Source organism: Nyctereutes procyonoides, unplaced genomic scaffold (genome assembly GCF_905146905.1).
Source record: "Nyctereutes procyonoides isolate TBG_1078 unplaced genomic scaffold, NYPRO_anot_genome, whole genome shotgun sequence".
Taxonomy (NCBI): domain Eukaryota; kingdom Metazoa; phylum Chordata; class Mammalia; order Carnivora; family Canidae; genus Nyctereutes; species Nyctereutes procyonoides.
The window spans coordinates 13667062-13689364 of record NW_026575159.1 but is presented as its reverse complement, the minus strand read 5'-3'; positions in this window follow the sequence as shown (position 1 = coordinate 13689364).

The following is a 22303-nucleotide window of genomic DNA, read 5'->3' as shown; positions in this document are numbered from 1 at the left end:
AATTAGTTCTATATACCTACTCCTCTGCTGGTATCACACAGTCTTGATTATTGGAGCTAGATAGTAAATAATATTCTTGGTTTTCAAAATTGTTTCAGCTATTCTATTTCCTTTGCCTTCGTATATAACTTTTTTGAGTAATCCTGCTTATGTCTACAAAAAAAATCTTGCTCAGATTTTGATAGGAATTACATTAATACTTTACATCAATTTGGTGATAATTGACATCTGTACTACATTGAATCTATCAATTCATGAACATGATATGTTTCTCCATTTATTTCATGGTTTTCAGGATACAGATCCAGTCATGTTTTGTTGGATTCACACCAAGCTTTAATTTATTTAAACAGTTTATATCTAGCTATTTTATATTCTGGGCCTGATAGTCCCGTGCTCCAAAGTCTTAGGGGATCTAACTTATTTGTTGTTGCTGGTAGCTTTCAATCATGGTGGCTTATCTTCTGTGCTAGGTGACCTTTGATTGTCATCTCATATATAAGCCCCTTTGAATCTGCGGGAATTAAGGATGCTACCCTCCAGAGATGATTTATATTTGCTTCTGCTTGACTGTAAAAGTTGGTTCCCACTTGGGATCTTCCATGATCATTGGTAAGTGTAAGGCCAATGCCTTATCTCCATCCTTGGAACCCTCCCTCTTTCCAAAGCTAGTTTTCAGATTTACATTGAAAATATATCCTTAAGGCAACCTTAGGTTTTGTCTTTACTTACTTGTTCCTCAACTAGTTTGAGGCTGTTCTACATTTCTCTTTTATTATTCTTTAAAAGCAGTCTTGGAAATTTCCTTTTCTTCATTCATTTTGAAAGCACATTTTTATGCAGAATTGATTGTTCTTTAAAAAAATATGTTTTAAATACTAGAAATTCATGCCTTTCCTTTTAAATTTCTAAATTAGTTTCCCCTTCCCCTAAGCTTGGCTAATTCTAATGGATTTAACACAGTTATTTGCTGTCTTCTTTGCATATATATTCTATGACATTACTCACCTCTTTAAAATGCAAGAAGCTATTTATCTTTTATCCTTTTTACTAAAAGTAGATATGTAGTGGCTCTTACTTTTTTTGTACTTTTACACTCCATTACAGTGTCTCGCCCCTAATAAATGTTAGTTGAATTTTTTTCTACTTCCCATATTTTCTATTAAAGTAGCTGGAGATTTGAAAATATTTGTTTAATGAAGAGTTTGTTAAAGTTAGAGAAAAACGGGGAGTTGAATTCTCTTCTTTGGAAACATTCCAAATATGACTATGGAAAGATTTCTGAGTGGTATGAAGAATGGAGGTAAGGGTTAGGAAGTTTACTTGCTGATTTTCTTTGAAAAACCATAAATAGCTAAATAAATTGGGACATAAAAGAACTTTTCATTATCAAATTGATTTATGCCCTGAAGTATATCACTTGAAATTGTACAAAGTATATGTAACTATAATGCTCCCTGGTGGCCATTTTCTGCCAGAGCAAAGAAAAGAATTGTAGTGTTCAACAAATAGATGTATTGGATATTCTGAAATGCAAAGACTATAATATTTTCTTTTATGTTTCAAATTTTTATTTAAGTTCCAGTTAGTTAACAGATAGATAATATTTTTAAGTCAAAACTGTCTATGCAGAAATCTAAAAAAAGTTAAGAAATGATAAGTATCCCTTTTTAAAATCAATTTTACATACTAAACCCTACCTTTCCCTATCAACATATGGACATTTGCTCTTTGACAGTCAGCAAGTTGAATTATTTATGACCTCTGCTTCTAAAAAGATCAGAATATTGTGAGGATATAAGCATATAAATAAAAACTATTACGGAGATAAATTCAATAATATGGGTTTGCACAAAATCCAGATAGGGGAAAGGGAGTAGAGTGAGGATGGTCTAAAGAGGAAATTGATCTTTGATTTATTTTTTGAAGGGTAGGTATGCCTATATTAAATAGAGCAGTAGGAGAAGGGCATGGTACAAAAATTTGGAGAGACAAAAAAATACCACCTTCTCAGGCACTTTCTGGTAGTGGCTGGCACATGGGCCATGTGTGGGGCTCTGGCAGAAAATACTGGAAGGAGATGAGGACAGGAGTCAAATAATGCAAAAATGTGTATCATATGAAGGAATTTGGGGTTATATGTTAGAAATGGAAGATCACTGATAGATTTTAATCTGGACAGTGATTAGATTTTGGTTTTAATGAAAGCTCTCTGGTACTAGTGTGGAGGAAGGACTGGAGGGGCATTAGTAGTACAAATCTGTTGTAATATTCCGGTACAGAAGTTATAAGGTGCTGTTTCCAGAATGTTGCAGTAATGATTGAAGGCAGAAGAAAAACTCCAGAGAGATTTTGTTATACACTTGGACAGACTTGGTGACCAACTGAATATAAGAGATGGAAAGAATGGTGAAAGATGTTACCCATCTAAATGGATAAAGTACAATTAACCCAGAAAAAAATATAAAGAGAGAAGTAGACTGGGGCAGAGATCAATGATAATAGAGACAGTGAATTTATTTGGGAGTAGGTTCAGTATGAAATATCTACAACACATGTTGAGTGAGTTTTTACTAGGTATTTGGAAATACCAGTCTGGACCTCAAGAGAGAGAGGTCTTGAGTGGTGTTACATGTGAGTGAATGAATCCCCCTTTGAGTGTGGTTGATTTAGTGATCACATCTAATGAATGGAAAAGAATGCAATTGATAGTTTGTGTCTTCAGAGACTTTTATAAAAGATACTGTGGATTCCTTTTTTTTAAAAAAAATATTTTATTTATTTATTCATCAGAGACACACACAGAGAGAGAGGCAGAGACACAGGCAGAGGGAGAAGCAGGCTCCATGCAGGGAGCCCGATGTGGGACCCAATCCCGGGTCTCCAGGATCACGCCCTGGGCCAAAGGCAGGCGCCAAACTGGTGAGCCACGCAGGGATCCCCTGATACTGTGGATTCCTGCTTGCTTTCTTCCTTGGATCACTTACTCTGGGAGAAGCCAGTTGCCATGTTATGAGGACACCCACCTCTAAAGAAATTCACATGGCAAAAGAAGTAAATTCTCTGGCCATCAGATACCAAGGAACTGAGGCCTTCTGTCAATAACCACAGTGAGATTGGAAGAGGATCTTTCAGTTCCAATCAAACCTTCAGATGGCTGCAGCCCTGTCCAAAATCTGGACTGTAGACTTATGAAATACCCTGACAGTAAGCTGCTTCTGAATCTCTGATCCACAGAAACTCTGCAATAGTAAAAAATATGCATGATTTTTAAGTCACTAGATTTGGGGTTAATTTTGTTATGCCTCATTAGATTGACTAACACATAAGGCCACATGCAGGTACAAGCAGGACAGTATCCCTGGCTGGGTAGCTGCATCTCTGCTACAACGCTATTATTATAAAAGAGGAGAACAGATTTCAATAGATAGCAAGTTGAATTGTCTTCTCTACTCTATGGTAATTCATTTGGATTTTATTTGAAATATAATGGACAGAGGAGTGGACTATTCACATGCTTTGTTATGAAAACAACAAAGCAGGGTTAGAGAAGAAATGAGAAGATGAATCAGAAACCTTTTGGAGTAGTTCAGGCAAGAGTTACTTCTGCTATGAACCGGGGTGGAGGCGATGGAAAAACAGGTGACAACTCAAACTGTATTTCAGAAGTAGTAATGATGAGAGGACTAAGGAAAGGATTAAAGTTTTTCCATCATTCTCAAAGTGTCCAGGCAAAGAGAAGAGGCCAAAGTATGAACCCAAACAAGACGAAGACCTTCTGAAGCCAGTGTATGAAATGACTGGAGAAGACACTGAGCCAGAATAACTCTCAAATATACCTATGGACCTTTGATCTGGTTCATGAGTGTGCATGTTGAGTGTGTTTAAGATGGCCCAGTGCAGCAGATATAATGTAGATTTTCATCCCCAAAACTATCTATCTGGAACCTAAGTGAGTATGAAAGCTGCTATATTTTGATCATAGTTCCAACATTACATGTATTATCACATATAATTCTCATAACAAACCTGTGAGAGGAGTCTCATTTTGCAGAACAATAAACTGAGGCTCATAGAGGTAAGAGACTTGACCAAGCTTATAAATCTTGTCTGCCAGAGTAGAATTTGAACACAGGAATGTCTGACACCAAAGTCTTCACTCTTAACCGCTAAGTCCACTTCCCACCTCTGCTCAGAACCCAGATCTCTCTGACATTTCCAACCTGACTAGCTTGGGAGCTTCCAGAGACAGCCCCGTTGGATATTATATTCATAGTCTCAAGATGGTTGTTGACAATGACAATGGAAAACCTATCTCAAGCAAGATCATGGGCAAGTATTGATTCAAGGAAATCAGACCCAGGTAGAAAGAATATCGAGGATTTTCAAATGGTATCAGTAGCTAACTGACTGAATGTAAGGATATACAAACATTTATTTCAGAGGATTCTCAAAATGCTTGAGGGAAGAACCTGATGTGTGTGTGTGTGTATGTGTGTGAAAGATTCTGCAGATGTAGTTCAAGGTCAAGAACAGAAACTTTGATTGTGGACGTAAAGGTCACTTCATTTTTATCTGCAGACAAGAAGGATCCGGTGACTTTGAGTTACAGCCGTGCTTGATTCACAGAGTAATTTGTGGAAAACTGATAAGCCATCGATTTGAATAAACCTGAGTAGACTTGAATATAGAAGCTTAGAGTTAGAAGGACTCTTGGAGGTCATATACTTCAGCCCTCTGGCTTAAATATGAACACTTGTCTTGGTAGGAAAGGCAATCATTTCCCTTATATCGACCTCAGAATGATAAAAAAATATATATATATTCCATGTTTTCTTAAAAATGTAGCCTTCTTACAGAATGAAAATATTTTATGAACATTTCACACAAATATCTCTGACATTAACTGGAATTCGGTATTAAAAACCAGATTACAGACCATGGCCTAATATTTTGGAAGCATAATAACAATGATAACAATGTATCATAACTACTATCATAACATAATTTCCTAATTTGATTATGAATTAATCATAATACTATTTTCCATATCTTCTGAATTTGAAACATCACCAAATTCTGTTGCTTTATAATAGTAACGAGGATGATAGTAATTGTAATTGTCATTATAAAGCAACAAAATTAGGCAATCTTTCAAATTCAAAATGCCTTATGAAAAGAATAGTATTTGATATTTGTGCATACAACTATCTCATTCCCTGATGAGGGAGATGTGATGATCTGCATTTTGTGTATGAGAATACAGAGGCCCAAAGAGTTTAAGGGACTAGTTCAAATTTAACATAGGTAAATGGAGGAGCTAGGACCTGAATGTATGGTCTATTAAGCTTATCTCTAACATTCATTCACCTCCATCGAGTACTACTTCAGTCCATTTTCTTGGGAAATCAGTGGTTTCCCATATGTAGTTCATGGATTGCCTTGAACTGGGTCGACCAACCCCCCCCCCCCCGATGCAATAGATGGTGCCTTATTGAATCCAGTCTTAGTTCTGTCCACATGTCCTGCGGTAGGACCATGGCCCACCACCCCATGTCCACTTCCTTCTTCTTATTTCCCCCTCCTCAACTTCTCCAGCGTGGGAAATTTTAGGCAATGAGAGAAGTACAACAAATTCTCACCGCCCTATCTATCCATTTGCCTTAATCAGTGCTTTACTTTGTCTGCCTCACCTTCTGTTAATAGGGATAAAATATCTACATACATATCTAAGGCAGTTCTTCTGCTTGTGTCTTAGATGTCATAGCTCTAGCAATCTCTTCCCTCCAACCTCTGATTCAGGCCATTGTTTCCCTCGTTTTCTAGTTCTTTCCCATCAGCACACAAAATTTCCATAATGCCTTCCATATTAAAACCAAACCAAACCAAAACAACCTTTTTACCAATATTGTTCTTTTTACTTCATTTTATTGCAAGCTCCCTGAAACGTTACCTGCAATCACTACCTCTGATTTATCTCCACACTTTCTCTATTGAACCCAATCCATTCAGGCAATCAGTCCACCACACCCATGAAACAGCTCTTGTCAATATTTCCATAACTACGGTGACTCACATCTTAGTTTGTACAGATAGTCATTGCCTCTGCCTGTTCTCTAGGAATAATTTTTCAGTCTCAGAATGTCTTGATTTAGATGATAAATTGTATGTTCACCTTATTTGTGACCTCCACATTGATAAATCCAGCTAAACACGGCACTTCTCAGTGCTCATTATACTTAAACTTAGAGCATATCATACATCTTATCATCTTATCACATCTTTCTTCCTTCACTGCCTTCCAGGATCTCACATGGTTCTTTTCTTGTCTTTCTAGTAGCTTCTTCTTGCTGTTCTTAACTGATTCCTCCTCCTCTCCCCAGCTAGTGAGAATTGCAGTGCCCTAGTGATCTATCCTTTGAACTCTCTTCTTCTCCAATTATCTATATGTATACTCTTGTTAACCTCATCTGATGTCTTGGCTTTAAACACAGTTTATGTACTAACTATACCTATATTTCAATCTTCATCCTAAAAATTTCCCTTGAGCTTCAGACTCACAAATCTACCTATCTATTTAACTGATAGCCTCCCAATCATAACACGTCCAGAAGTGAACTTTTGACATACTCCTACACAAAAAATTGCTCTTACCCCAATCTTCCCCATCATAAGTACCAACTACAGTTTGCAGGAAGAGAACACCTTGATCTAATCTTGAGCCTCATTTTCTTCCATGTCTCACATCCAATATGTCATCAGATCCTGTTCTAACAGCAAACCCTATACTTCTCCCCTCCTCCATACTCCTGCATGAAACTCTTACCCAGATTACTACAGTACCCTCATAATAGGCCTTTGCTTCCGTAGGTTATACTCTCAACAGAACAGTCAGAACAATCCTTTCCAAAAATAAGTCATATCGTATGTCACTCTTCTGTTCAAAATTCTTTATAACCCAGTCAGTTATAAAGCCCAAATTCCATGCAATGGCTTATGAACCTGCTATTCTCTTCCTCCTTCACCCCTCTGATGTTACTGCCTCCTTTACTCCTCATTCCCACTCTGCCCCGGGAAGAAGGGCATCCTTATGTTCTCTCCTGCCTCAGGGACTTCACACTGCTGTTTCCCCTGTTTGGATTCCCTTCACACAGTTATGCTTGTGAATGTCTCCTTTGCCTTCTCAGTGAAGCTTTTCCTTACCACCCTTTTTCCGATGACAATTCCTTTCCTTCCTGAATGAATTTCCCAGGGCTACTGTACCAAAATAGCACAAGCTGTGTGGCTTAAAACAATAGAAATGTATTCTTTCATAGTTATGGAGGTGAGATATCTGAAATGAGGTTGTCACGAGGGCCTTGCTCCCTCAGAGACTCTGAGTGGAATCCTTTCCTGCCTCTTCCCAGCTCTGGTGGTGGTAGGCAATCCTAAGTATTCCTTGGCTTACTGAGGCATTGCTCTAGTATTGCCTCTGTTATCACTGGAAGGTTTTCACAGTGTGTCTCTGTCTTCACGTGGCATTTTCTCTCCTTATAAGGACACTTGTCATATTGGATTGGGGCCTACCCTAATGACCTCATTTTAACTTGCTTACATTTGTGATGACCCTATCTCCAAATAAGATCATATTCACCGGTACCAGGATCTCAGGATATGTTTATGAGGGACACAATTCATCCTCTAACACTTCCTCAGGAGAATATTTCTTACCTGATCCCCCTTTGAAATTTTCTGCACATCACTTCCCTTACAAGACATTTTATTTAATAGATTATATTACTGACTGTAAATATAAGCTCCACAGTGACAAGGATTTTTGACTGTCTCGTATCTTGCTGTTACCCTGATGTTTAGAACAGAGACAGGAACATAGTACACATACAACAAATGGTACCAATGCTATTGACTAAATGTTGATGTTGCTTCTTTTTGCAGTGATTCTTTCAAATTCTTGAAATTTAGGGGGAATGGAGGGGGCAGTTGCTTGTGCAGACTGAGAGAGGATAAAAATATCTTCCTTTGCAGGGGTTGGTGAACTATTACCTTTGGGCCAAATGTGGTCTTCTGCCTGCTTTTGTAAATAAAATTATATTGTAATACAGATATGCTTATTTGTTTATATATTGTCTAAGGCTGCTTTTGTGCTACACCGCAGAGTTGAGTAATTGCAACAGAGACTGAATCACCCACAAAACCTAAAATATTTACTGTTTCATCCTTTATAGAAAAAGTAAGTGTTCCAACCTCTGTTCTTCCACTGTTTCTGCAGGTTTAACTGTGGGGATTGTTGATCATTAAGAGAGAGTCAGCTTTAAGAATTAATAAACATCTCTCAAGTGAAAATAAAGTGAAGTGGAAGATGGTTTTCCGCAGCTCAGTTAATTTAGACCACTGGGTGTCTCCCTTCCCTAAACTTTACAAGAAAATATTGAACCAGACATCAGCCAACTGGGACTGTGACATACCAGACAAATATTGACAGTTGCTAAGGCAACTGGGATAAAGTATTGGCCAAAGGATAATATAGGCGCCAATTGTGTGTGCCATGTTTCTCACATAGGGGAGAGACAGAGAGAAAATGAATGAAAAATATATTTCAAGATCCCTCTTTGACTGGGGCTTAAGAACAACTCACAGCTGATGTTTATCTTAACTCCTTTTTTCAGTTTTTCTGGAAATTAACACTTTGGGGACTTGGGGGGGTACTTAAGTCAGCTAGCATATGTCACAAGGGGGAAATCTGTTTGGGTATCACTTCCCTTTTCCAGTTATCCCTGGAATTTTCTGTTCTACATTGTGTTCTCATGGCCAACTGTAAGGCCACATGTATTTTTTGGCTTGCTTGCTCTTTTCACAGAAGTGGATTCTGCAACACCTACTTTTGGAGATTTCTTATTAGTTGACATTGAAATAATTAGCCTGCCTTTTTCTTTGCCTCCTGTACCATGGTCTGAGGAGTTTGAAACCTGTGGTTTAATTTGAGCTTTTGTCATTGATTAAACTTAAGCATTTGTCATTATGCTAGTGCAAGGCTTCCTAACAGTGTTATTATTGACATTTTTGGATGGATAACTCCTTGTTGTTTGGGCTGCCTTGTGCATTGCAGGGTGCTGAGAAGCATTCTTGGCCTCTATCCACTAAATGCCAGTAGCAGCCCCCCAGTTATTAGAATCAAAAATGTCTTCAGATATTACCAAACATCCCCTGGGGAGCAAAATTATCCTCAATTGAAAATGTTGTGCTAGTCAATGCTTAACCATATATATATATTTTCAGATTATTCTTAAAGCATCCTCAGGTAGAGCTGGAGTTTTAAAACAATAATGGGAGAAATTTTGGAGATTCTAGATTGTTCAAATTTCAAAAGACTTCAGTTTTTTACAGTTTGGAAATTCAGAAATTATGATGATTATTATTCAGAAATTGATGATAAGTCCAGAGAGAGAACTAAACAGGAACTGCTTTCATTCAGTGAGAAACAAGATCTCCTATAGGAAATTTTGAGGCCTCTTTCTGTATGGAATATTTAGAAGTAGTGCTATTGGGATCTTTGGTTCAGTGAGAAGTCATTCAGGATGGTCTCTGAATATATGCCCCTGCTTTGCTTTCCCCAAAGCCTTTCAAAGAACTGAGTTTGGCTGGCTGACTTTGGAGCAGCTGGGACTGATAATGACATGGCATCTAGGAAACTTGTACATCTGATATTTGTCTTCTGGAAAACCATCTGCCTGTCCACAGCCCCTGTGAATTGCCCAGGCTTTGAGTCCCTCCTTGACGGCTGAGTAATCCCATTTCCCCACTGGACAGGAGGGGCTGGCTGAGGTCATTATGACGATTCATTAGCAGCATGTTGGGCTGTAACTCTCAAAGGAGCTTGAAATATTGATTTTATGCATGTCATGCTAAAGATTGAGCAGTTGTAATCCTACTTTGTATATTACTTCTTGCAGATTTAAAACAAGATGGCTTTGCCACCAATGTAGCTGACATGCTCTAATTAATCTTTGTGGAAAGAGTTTGACATGTTTAAATGAGCTCATCCAAAGAGCATCAGTTATCCTTCTCTGATATTGAGGATAAATTGGAATGAAGCATGATTTGGGAAGAATAGAAATCTCACCCTTACTTCTTTATTTTTCTTGGCTAGATCTGTCATCTGCAAAATGGGTTATGATTTATAGTCTATAAGAGTAGTATTGTATAACATATTTTGCTGTGCTTTGCAATACAGAGAAATAGGCATACTCCCAGTATATGATCATGGGGTGACATCCATTTAATGAAGATTGTCTTCTCCAAGTTCTCTAATGGATACTGTTTAAGAGCTTTCTAGAAGAGGCCATAAGCCACAAAACCAGCAGGATTCTTTACTATTCTTTTGGAAAAGTCAGGCAATTAAAAGCTTACATCATTTGCGGGAAACATGGCTGATGGTTCAAATGAACTTATTATAAGTTATTTCCTTTGAGCTTACAGTTTGCATACTTTTCTCTAAAATGCCAGCATCGTTAACTAAAATGTGAGAGCACTAGAACTCTAAGGGATCTTAACAAGTAAAATGGGCAGAAAAATCAGTACCTCAGTGAGTAGTTATGAGAATTGAATGAGATAATGTGTGTAAGAATAATTTGGAATGAAAACCAATCTAATTAAAGTTGGAGCTATCTCATTAGGATGGAGGAGCATATATCAGACCTAAGAATCCAAGGCTCCTCCTTCAATAATTCCAGGGTCAGGGCAGCAATTCCAGGTGTCTCAGCAGGTTAGCGCCGCCTTCAGCCCAGGGCGTGATCCTGGAGACCCGGGATTGAGTCCCTGCATGGAGCCTGCTTCTGCCTTTGCCTGTGTCTCTGCCCTCCCACCCCCACCATTCTCTCATGCATAAATAAATAAAATCTTAAAAAAAAAAATAATTCCACGGTCATTGTTTCCACAAAGGGTGAGGTCAAAGTCATGCTGAAAGGAAATATATCAGTTTTCATGTATCACAATAGATAGGTTTTTTTTTTTTTTTTTTCCTTTTTGGTTTGGGCTTGTTTTATTTTTGAAGAAAAACCAATCCTTGTCCTGAGATACTCTCCCTTCTTAGGTCAACTCCTGAGGATTTCAGCTGAATCTCTTGAGGACAAAAGGTGAAACTCAGAACATTCATTTTTTGCCTCATTCACATGACTCTGATCCAGCTCTACCCTCATAAGTCAAACATGTTGAGTTGAGTAGAACTTCCATTAGCCTCAGGCTAATTCCTCAGGCACTTGAGTTTGTAAAAGTTAAGTAGCCCTAAAGGGACTTTATTAGGGAGAGGTGGAGTTATCTGAGAGAGTATATTGGGCTTTGGAGTAGAGTGCTTGAGAGAATGTTATGTGAAAAAGTAAGGAATATTAAGGAAATATAAAGAATTCATTTGGAGCACACTTTCAAAGATTTCCTTTGCTAGTGAGGCACAAAGGAATGCTGAAGTTGGAAAAAGTTAACCTCTCCTTTATTACCCCATACTTTTCTTTAAAGATCGACTCTACCTATTCCATTATAAATTTCCATCATAGCCTAGTAAATATTTGGTATAAGGAAGAAAGGTAAGGTGGATTTCAGAGAAGAGAAGTTATTAGTTTCCCAGCCATCTTTGTGAACACTTGTGGTAATATAATTGGAAGAGCACATTTCCCCTATTTTATCCCTCACCCTACTACAGATTACCAAATGAAGCTGCTGTAAGTATTGGCATGATGGCAGCGGGTCCGAGGCCCAGAGTCTGGTAATAACAGCAGGGAAGTTCCTTCCAGGCTGGAGAGAAAACTGAATTCTTTGAGTACCCAAATGGGTTAGCAATGAGTATCTTCTGCAATAGAAGAATACTCTGCTGTATTTGAGTTTCATATGTGCTCAGTAAATGCTAGGTTAATTCCATGTCTTCATGGAATTAAGTTTGGATTCCAAACATCAAAATCATAGGGCATTTTGCATACCACCTTCATGAGAATAACCTTACCTACACTGATTGCTTAGTAAATATTGTCTTGTTAAAATGAATCAAGATAGAGAGGTATTATTTGTGATACATCATCCTCTTACCACCATAAGGAATATTTGTAACAAGAGTTACACTCTAAAACATTTTATATGATCTTCTCCAAAGCATAGAAACATATCCAAAACCAGGGTAATTGTCTTGTCTGCTAGTGGTCATTGATTCTTTTAGCTAAATGACTCACATTGCTAGGCCATTTTTGCATATGGCCAAAAATTGTAAAGCTGAGTTATAATATTTCCTTCTCTGTTTGCAGCACAGTTAAGGTACTTAAACTTTATAGGGAAAATGTCTACAAGATGACAAACATTGACTTTTCCTTCTTATTGCTCCATTAATCATCCAGAGGATTGGGACTAGAATGCCAAACGGGCTTTTTCAAATATCAAGCATCTGGATGATAAAAAATTTGAATTTATATTCAAATGTCTTGGAGTTGTATAGACAGTTAATGACCCCTAATAATAGCTTCATCCAAATGGGAATTTAGAATTTACATATTACTTTTACACACATTTCCCAGGATGGCCTTAATCCTGATAAAAATTGGGTATCTGGTGGCAAAGAAGGACCTTTAGTAAACAATGGTGTTAGAATTTTTTGTTATTCAGGGAAAGACAAAGGGAATCAACAATATCATTTAAAACTGTGCTGGTTTTAAGTCTAACAGTTTAAGTAAACTATCCAATTCCTATGCCTTGCCTTGATGGACAGGTTCGGGGATAGCAGGCCAATGTTGCTGGCTAGGCTCAAAGAGATGGAAAGGACGAATTTAAGGAGACCATGATTGGAGGACATACATCAGAAATTGGGCCATGTTAAGGCTAGGGATGTCAATCAACAGGAATAGTGAAAAATAAGGCATATAACTAAAAGGAGGGTTGTTGCAGACCAGGAAGGGGGGCATGGGGCAGTAGGTGTGGGTAGATGTGAATCTTGGACAGATTCCTGAGATCATCACTAATGGAACTTTCCATAATTTTAGCATCAATTTTACAAAGGTAAACTTTTTATTTAAGGGGTCAGTGAATTGTAGTCATAAAGCTCTAGTTCTATCTTTTTGCTTATCTATTTGTTTGCTCATTAATTAATACCTTTATCCAGTCACCTAATCTCTCTGTCCAATGATCCTTCCATCCTCTCATCAATTTGTTCTTTTATTTTTTATCCAACATTTATTGAATACCCATCTTGTATAGAATTACTGCTTGATATTTCATAGAGGAGTGAAAAGAGTTAAACATAGCCCATAAGGTGCTATCTATGACCCATAATAATGGCTATGATAATTTCAGATTGAGCATGAGGCTGTGCAATGGACTATTACGGATGGGTAAAAGCTTTTTCTTAGTTGTGCTTATGTAGAGATTTATCCTGTGTTTGCTTTCTACCTCTTAAATTTAGGGATGATCCCCAAACATGGTTTCCTAAACTTAATAAAGCAATTTGATGTTTTTTTAAAAGATTTTATTTATTTACTTATTCATGAGAGACATACAGATTGAGAGAGAGGCAGAGACACAGGCAGAGGGAGAAGCAGGCTCCATGCAGGGAGCCCGATGTGGGACTCCATCTCCAGGATCACTCCCTGGACCGAAGGCGGCACCAAACCGCTGAGCCACCGGGGCTGCCCCCAATTTGATGGTTTAGCCTAAAAAGAGGTCATCAGTGGGCACACACAGCAAACGTTACAACTCACTGTCATCCCAGTGGGCCAATGGACTAGGGAGTGCTTGCATTTTCCAAAAATCTTTTGAAGAAAACAAGAAACTGGTTAGTTAGAGAGAGAGAGAAGAGAACACAAACACAATAGCTTGGAAACAAAGCTGCATCCTTTTACTATTCGTCTAGGTGGTTCCTCAGAAGTTGTGATGTATCAATTCTCCCTTAACACCAAATCATGTAACCACCAAGGGAATCTGAAGTAGCAAATAACACCTAAGTTGGCTTTTTATTCTATAAAAGTCACAAATCATGAGTAGTTTAAAATTTGACCAAGTGCCTATAATAACTCTATATTACCAGTAAAAGCACATTTGCCTTTGGGTTTACGGCCCATGTACAACATGCTACATACACCTTGCTAGCCAGGGTGGGATAAAGGCTTATAGCAAAAATCAGGGATCTTGGCTGTTACTGCATATTTCAGGGTGAGACTGCAGAGTTCAGGGAACACTCAAGTCAAATAATATTTGACCCCTCATCAGAATACAATTAAATATCTTCCCTGGACATTTTCAGTTATTCACTCATTGAAGAAAGAAAGGCACAAAACCTAAAGAGTAGTGGAAAAATCAGTGAAAATAATGGTGTGCAGCTTGTGAAATTTGAGGGCCTTGTAAATCCACAGTTAACTTATATAGGATTGAAGAAATGTATAAACCAATACAAAGTCTTGAGAGAAAAAGATGCCCACTAAAAGGCAAGGCTTTTAGAAAATAGTACTTGTACTTTACTTGTGTTCCAAGTTCGAGAAATCTGTATTGCATTAAACCTCCCGGTGTGTTATGAAGTTCAGCTCTTTTGTTAAAGAATCTGTCTGTGTCCAACATTGTCAGAATTATCTGTGATGACCAATCTAATATGACAAGAGGTATATGGTGACACTTCAGATGATCCCAAGCTTCAGTTAAATAAAAGCATTAACTAATTAATGCATTTTTTCTTGGATATATAGTATAGGTTGTTTTAAAAATGTCACTAAAGGCCTACCAAATGGATGAATTGCTTTTAATATATAGAATGAGATTTAACTAGTGAGTAACTTGGGTTACAAACAAATTGTTTGAATGAAATGATCCATTTCTTTTGTTTTGTTTTTGTTCTTAAAGATATTTATTTATTTACCCATGAGAGACACAGAGAGAGGCAGAGGGAGAAGCCGGCTCCATGCAGGTAGCCTGATATGGGACTTGATCCCAGGACCCCAGGATCATGACCTGAGCCAAAGGTAGACACTCAACCACTGAGCTACTCAGGCATCCCTGAAATGATTCATTTCAAAAAATGATCTAATTCAATGATTCTGTCTACAAAGCTTTGTATTTATAGATGCACCTTGATCCTTTATTTGAGTAGCCTGGCAAAGCAAGTGGTCCTGTAAAAAAAAAAAAAAAAATCAAATTCATTGATTGGTTGGTATTTTTTTTTAACAGCTATTTATGAAATAAAAGGTTTTTTTTAAATGAAGTATAATTAACATGCAATGTTATATTAGCTTCAGATGTACACGTATTGATTCAACAGTTCTTACATTACTCAGTGCTCATCATAAGTATAGTCACCAAACAACATTATTACAATATTATTGACTGTATTCCCTATGTTGTACTTTACATCTCCATGACATTTATTTTATTACTGGTAGTTTGTACTTCTTACTCCCTTTTATTTATTTCATTCATCCTCCCACCCACCTTCCCTCTGGCAACCACGAGTTTGTTCTCTGTATTTAACAGAGAGAACAGTTTATTTGCCGTATTTTTCAGATTTCACATATAAGGAAATCATATGGTAATCTGTCTCTCTCTGTCTAACTTATTTCATTTAGCATAATCTCCTCTAGGCCCATCCATACTGTTGCAAGTGGCAAGATCTCATTATCCTTTATGGCCGAGTAATACTCCGTTGTATATATACTTATCACATCTTCTTTATCCATTCATCTGTCAGTGGGCACTTGGGTTGCTTCTGTATCTTGGCTATCATAAATAATGCTGCAATAAACATAGGAGTGCACATATATTTTTGGATTAGTATTTTTGTTTTCTTTGGGTAAATAACCAGTAGTAGAATTACTAGATTATTTGGTAATTCTATTTTTTAATTTTTTTGAGGAACCTCTGTGCTGTTTTCCACAATGGTTGCATCAGTGTGCGTCACGAACAGTGCCCAAGGTTTCCTTTTTCTCTACAACCTGGACAATACTTATTATCTCTTGTCTTTTTGATTCTAGTCATTCAAACACATGTAAAGTGATATCTCATTTTGGTTTTGATTTGCTTTTCTCTTATGACTAGTGATGTGGGGAATCTTTTCATGTATCTTTTGGGCATCTTTGTCTTTTTTAGAAAAAAAGTGTTATTTGGGTTTTCTATTCATTTTTTTAAATTGGATAATTTGTGGTTTTTTTGGTGTTGAGCTGTATAATTCTTTATATATTTTGGATATTAACCTTTTATCAAATATATCATTTGTAAATATCTTTTCTCATTCAGTAGGTTGTCTTTTCATTTTGTCGATGGTTTCCTTCACTGTGCAGAAGCTTTTCATTTTGGTGGAGTCTCCGTAGTTCAATTTTGCTTTTGTTTCCTTTGCCTGAGGAGACATATCTAGAAAAGTGTTGCTAAGGCTAATATCAAAGAGATTACTATTTCTGTTTTCTTCTAGGAGTTTTGGGTCTCCCATTTACATCTTTAAATCATCTTAAATTTATTTTTGTGTATAGTATAAGAAAGTGGTCCAGTTTCGTTCTTTTGCATGTAGTTTCCCGGTTTTTCTAACACCATTTATTAAAAAGATTGTCTTTTCCCCATTGTATATTCTTGTCTTCTCTGTTGTACATTAATTATCCTTGTAAGTGTTGCTTTGTTTCTGGGCTTTCTATTCTGTTCCATTGATCTATGTGTCTATTTTTGTGCTAGTACCGTATTGCTTTGATTATATATATCTTTGTAGTATATCTTAAAATCTGGGATTGTGATGCCTCCTGTTTTGTTCTTCTTGCTCAAGATTACTTGGGCTATAAGGTTGGTAGGGTGTAGTTTTAATAGCTGGTTCCTTTGTTGACTTTTTCATATCTCTACCACTTTGAGGGATATTGTATACATACAGTTTTAATTAATATTTGCATTGCTTATTCCATTATCACAGTGCCTAGAGAGACCAGAATAAATCTGAAGGCTATGGTGGTTATTTTCTAATCCAGAAACCTAAAGTGCTTTTACTGCAATGAATTCAGCCTTAAGAATGCTCATGATAATAAAAGAGAAAAAAAAGAGAAAGGGCATTTCAAGCTTTGGGGGTAAGTCATGCTGCAGGCAGTCTGGTCTCCACAGTCAGGTGCCTCTGGGTTTGAGTCCTTACCTGTATCATCTATAAAAAGGAAAATAGTACTAATCTTGTAACATTGTTACGAAGAAATATTAGCTTGTAAAGATGAAATTTATAAGTGCATGGCACGTAGTAGGTACTCTATAAGTCAATATGGACGGGACCACAGAAGCTGGTGAATTCAATATCCTTGTTTTATGGGCACAGAAGTCCACAAGCTATTCAAGTAGAACGTGGTTTTTTCCAAGTTCCCTCTGAACAAGCCCCTGGACATAGGCTTGGAGGATAGACAGTTCTCTTAATGAATGAAGGCTTAGAGGGGGACCTCTGAAACCCTATCTCTCTGTGTCTGAAATCTTCCAAGTATGTGCTTAGGCACAAGAGACTCTCTTTTCCCATGGTTGCTGCAGAGGGACCTCTGTAAGTAGCTGATGTTCAGATGAGAAACTGGCTTCTAAATAGGCTTCAGGGGATCCCCGGGTGGCGCAGCGGTTTAGCGCCTGCCTTTGGCCCAGGGCGCGATCCTGGAGACCCGGGATCAAATCCCACATCGGGCTCCCGATGCATGGAGCCTGCTTCTCCCTCTGCTTATGTCTCTGCCTCTTTCTCTCTCTGTGTGTGACTATCATTAATAAAAAATAAATAAATAAAATTAAAAAAAAGAATTTTTTAAAAAAATAAAATAAATAAATAGGCTTCAGATGAGGAACTGGTTTACATAAGAACAAGGGTCTGAACTGCTTTACACTCAGTTTTGGGATATTACTTGTTCTGGATCCTTTCTGGAATTTAGGGGGCACCCAATATGGGATTGAGCTCTATGGAGCCCACTGTCATGAAAATAGTCAAAATGGCAAGCAGAAGAGGGAAGGCTAGAAAGACTTGATAATTTAATATAAAAAACTGAGGTCTGAGGAAAAACTAACACAATCCCCCAGACTCTAAGCTTCCTGAGGGCAAATATGTATTTGCCTTGTTTTCTGCTTTATTCCCAGTTCCAAAACATTACCTGGAATGTTATAGATAATCCACATTTGTTGAATTGGTTAATAACTTAATTTATTGACTAATAAAATAAGAAACTCTTGCCTTCATCCCAGTGGTTGGTGAAAAGTTCAGGACCACATTCATGACAGTTCTTGATCTCAAAATTGTTACCCAAATTCAATGTGTTTTTTTTTTGTGTGTGTGTGTGTGTTTTTTTTTTTTTTTTTCAAAGACTGCATATGCTACCCCATGCCTCCTGTCAGGGAAGTTCTTTAGGTGGTGACCAGTATCCAAAGCACAAATTCTCAGAGCTTAGTAATAGGTCTTCATCCATTTGACCCTTTTGAACATGTTCTACCTACTTCCTCAACTGGACTATATGTAACCCCCAGAACGTAGACAATAACACATAGGGATTAAATGTATAAATTCTGGATTCTGAATATGGGGGTTCAGATCTAGGCTTCTCCACATAACATATTGATGATCCTATGTAATATATTTATCTCCCCAAAGCTTTGTTTTCTTCAGCTGTGATTTTGAGATATAACAATACCCAACTCTTCGGATTCTTAAAGGACTAAAGTAAGTGTGGTAATCTATGTAAAGCACTTTGCATATTGCCTGGTACTTAATAATCTTGTAAGTATTATTTCTCTTTTTCCTTTACTTTGTCTCTCTTAAAAAATCTTCTTTTTAAATTATATATATTGTAAAATCAACATTTAAAATATTTATGAAAGTAAGATAAATCTTAAAATTGATGATATGTCTTAGGTGAATTGACATAATTTTATGTCTTTTTGATACATAAATTAATAGTATATCTTACAATTGGTGGCTTCTAAAATGAGATAAAATTTGAAATTATTGTAACTGCTATTTTGACTATGTGAAGTATGCAGGGAGATATGAAACTTCAGTGTAGACATTGTGCATCATTCTGGGGCATCAATTTTACTTGAAGATATATGGATATATTAAAGAGAAGTCAAGATTTACCTGAATTTTTAATTGAAAAATGTGGCACGCCACAGAAACTTTGGCATGAAATGCTGGATTTCTGCTATAGGTGTTCATTATGCTTAGCTGCTTAGCGTAATGTGATGGAAAAATGTGAGAAGCACAGTAAGAAGCAGTGGTAAGAAAATCAGCCAAGGTCTCTGCCCTCATGGATCTTAGGGTCTAGTGGAGGAGGGACTTGAAAACTAATAACAGAGCGGGGGTATTTTAGCTGCTGTGTTAGTAAAATTATCACAAGCAGCAGCTGAGCACAAGAGAGGGCGTGGTCAGTTCTGTTGGTGGAAAAAGGGTGCCAGTCAAGAAGCCTTCTCAGAGAAGGTAAACTTAAAGTAGATTCTTGAACAAGGATACGGAATTTGGGCACATGACAGGGCCCATTGAACAGGATCCTTGTAGTCTTTGCCCTTTCTTCTGGGAGCTGAGATGCTTTGCAAAGTATCAGGGAAAATTTTCACTGTTGAAATTTAGAAATTTTTAGAGGAACTAGAACTTGCATTTACTGGCATCTCCTCTGCCAAGGTCCTCCAAGGATCTTGTGGGTGGCCTTGCTTCAGCAAGAAAAATCTGGGTTCATTTGGAGCATAGTGACCCTTACTTAACCCACACAAAGAGCTTTGTAACCTCTTCCAGACTTCTGAACCTCTGCTACAAGCAAACCTGCTTCTCAGATTTTGCTCATAAAATATAAGTCCAAGCAACATCCTCTTCTTGGATTATAAAACATTTGTTTCCAGGCTTTTTCCAGTAGAACCAGTGGTCAGTTCATTCTGTGAAATGCTGCATTTGAATGGAGCTGTATATTCTTTTGTAGAGCTCTTTTGTAGGCTGAAACTCAGACCTTAATTTTCTTGGTCTAAGGAGAGACACACATCCTTTAGGAAGAATGGTACAACATTGACATCCTTACCCTTTGCACCCCCTGATTATCCCCCAGAACAGCTGGCTTAATGTAACAGTAATTTGCAGTCCTCAGCTGGATGGTTGCAGAGAATTCGTCATTATTCAGAGTTCGGCAAGTGCCAGTAGTGTTATTGAAGTGGTAATTGAATTTGGTGAACCCTCTGTGGTCCAGACAGCATAGCACTGCCGGCGAAAACCATGCAGTGTGGTTAAGATGAATACATTTCCAACAATAATGAATCTTCAAACTAAGCTCGATAGCACACAGCCAAAAGGACATACTGTTTTGATAATTTGATTTATGATATTGAGCATTTTGGATTGAAACCCATGCAGAAGCCTGACAATGTGTACCTACAGGAAGATCCTGGAAGAAAAATCCAGTACAGCCTAGAAATCTCTGTCGAAAGTTCTATTGATAATCTCATCAAGCACAGATATGTATGTGACAAATTATTTCCTTGTGTCAAGATGTCCTTACCACATTCTTGAACTGAATCGTTGTGTGGTGGAAGAAAAATTCCCAAATAATTTTCAATGAAGTGTGCCTTATCGCTAAGCAGCAATTAAGTGCTTTCAAAATTTCACATTCACAGAATGATCCCAACAATCTCACTACTTTGCAATGCTGTTTCTAAAAGAGAACATTTATAGTTTGGGAAAATAGCACAAAAATGAAAACTGTTGGAATTGTTTTGGTTGCTGAAAATATACTTGGCCTCATGGCTGTGGCGCTGAAGAAAGGAAAGAGCTTTGGCTCTGAGCTCAGGCAGATCCTGAGTTTGAACCCCAGCTCCTTCATTTACTGTGTCCTTAACAGGCAATTAGCTTCCTTTATAGTCTCCATCCTTCCCTATAAAAATGAGGTCAGTAATGTCTACTTCTGAACATGACAAAGAATAAGGGGCAGAGCTTGGCTGTACTGGATACTTATTGTTAAAATAGCTGTCATTTGCTGGCCTACTATGTGTTTGGCACAGTCAAGTGCTTATGAACACATATTCTCTTACAACAAGGTGGGGTTGATACTTGGGGTGGCCAATTTGGCCCAGTTTGCCTGGGACTGTCTGATCTTACAACTAAAAGTCCTGAGTCCCAGAAATTCTCTGTCTGGGACAAATGAGGATGGTTGGTCACTCTATTAATATTATGGCCTCCTGTTACAGGTGTGGAAACTGAGGCTCAGAGAGTATGTACAAATTGCTCAACATCCCACAGCTGGGAAAGAGTAGGCCTGGTATTCAGACCCAAGCTCGAATAACCTCAAACCTGCACTCTTTCTGCAGCCCTCAACCCTGCTCAGTAAATGTTGCTTTCTTTGCCATTTCCTAGAACATTCTGGATTTAACAGATATTTATAGATCAGATTGCATTTTTTTTCAAAAGTCTTCAGTTATCTTTAATAAGTCTTTAGGACTGCATGCATGCATGCATGTATTTGTGTGGGTCTGAGAGTAGGGGATTGCTCTCCAAGTGGCAGTGATAATGAAAATGATAATTTAAAAGCCCAACATTTATTTCAAAGACTGTTCTATCTGTTGTCCATTCATTCATTTTGTCCATTCATTCATTTATTCATCCACTCATTCAACAGGTATATAGTGAATTCTTACTGTGTGCCAGATACTGGGGCAGATACAAAGAAGACTAAGATGCAGGCCTCCAGATGCTCAATGTAATGGAACTTAAGGGATGGGTTGTAAAATGCTATGACACTATGAGGCAAGCCCTCCATCATTCCTATCTCCCCTCACACACTCAAGCCATGCAGATCATCTCTAATGAAGCTCCAAGTTCATTCCTGACACTAGGTTTTTTTTTTTACATTAGCTGTTAACTTCTGCTCAGAAGATTCTTTCTCCTAATCTTGGTCATTCAGATCTAGGATGAAATGTGATTTCTTCAGAAAAAGCTTCATAGACCACTTCCAGCTAAATTGACCACAAAGAAATTCTCTATTAGCTCGTCCTGTTTTGATGACCTTCGTTGGGTTTATTTATCACTATTTGATATTCATCTTCGTTGATCGTTTGCTTGCTTTTTGCCTGCTCTTGCCAACAGAGAGTGTAAATTCCAGGAAGGAGAGGTAACTTATTTTATTGTTTGTTTTATTAATGGCTGTTTTCCCAGAACTTAAAACAATGCTAGGCACCGAGAATCAGTCAGTAAGTGTTTTTTGAATGAACAAAATGAATGAATTAGCAAGTGTTTTGGATGCTGGACATGGTAGTCAACTCAACATGAATGCAGAGGTATGAGGGGAACTTTGCTTGAAGGGATATCTGAATTTACCCTAATTCTTTTATCCTCCCG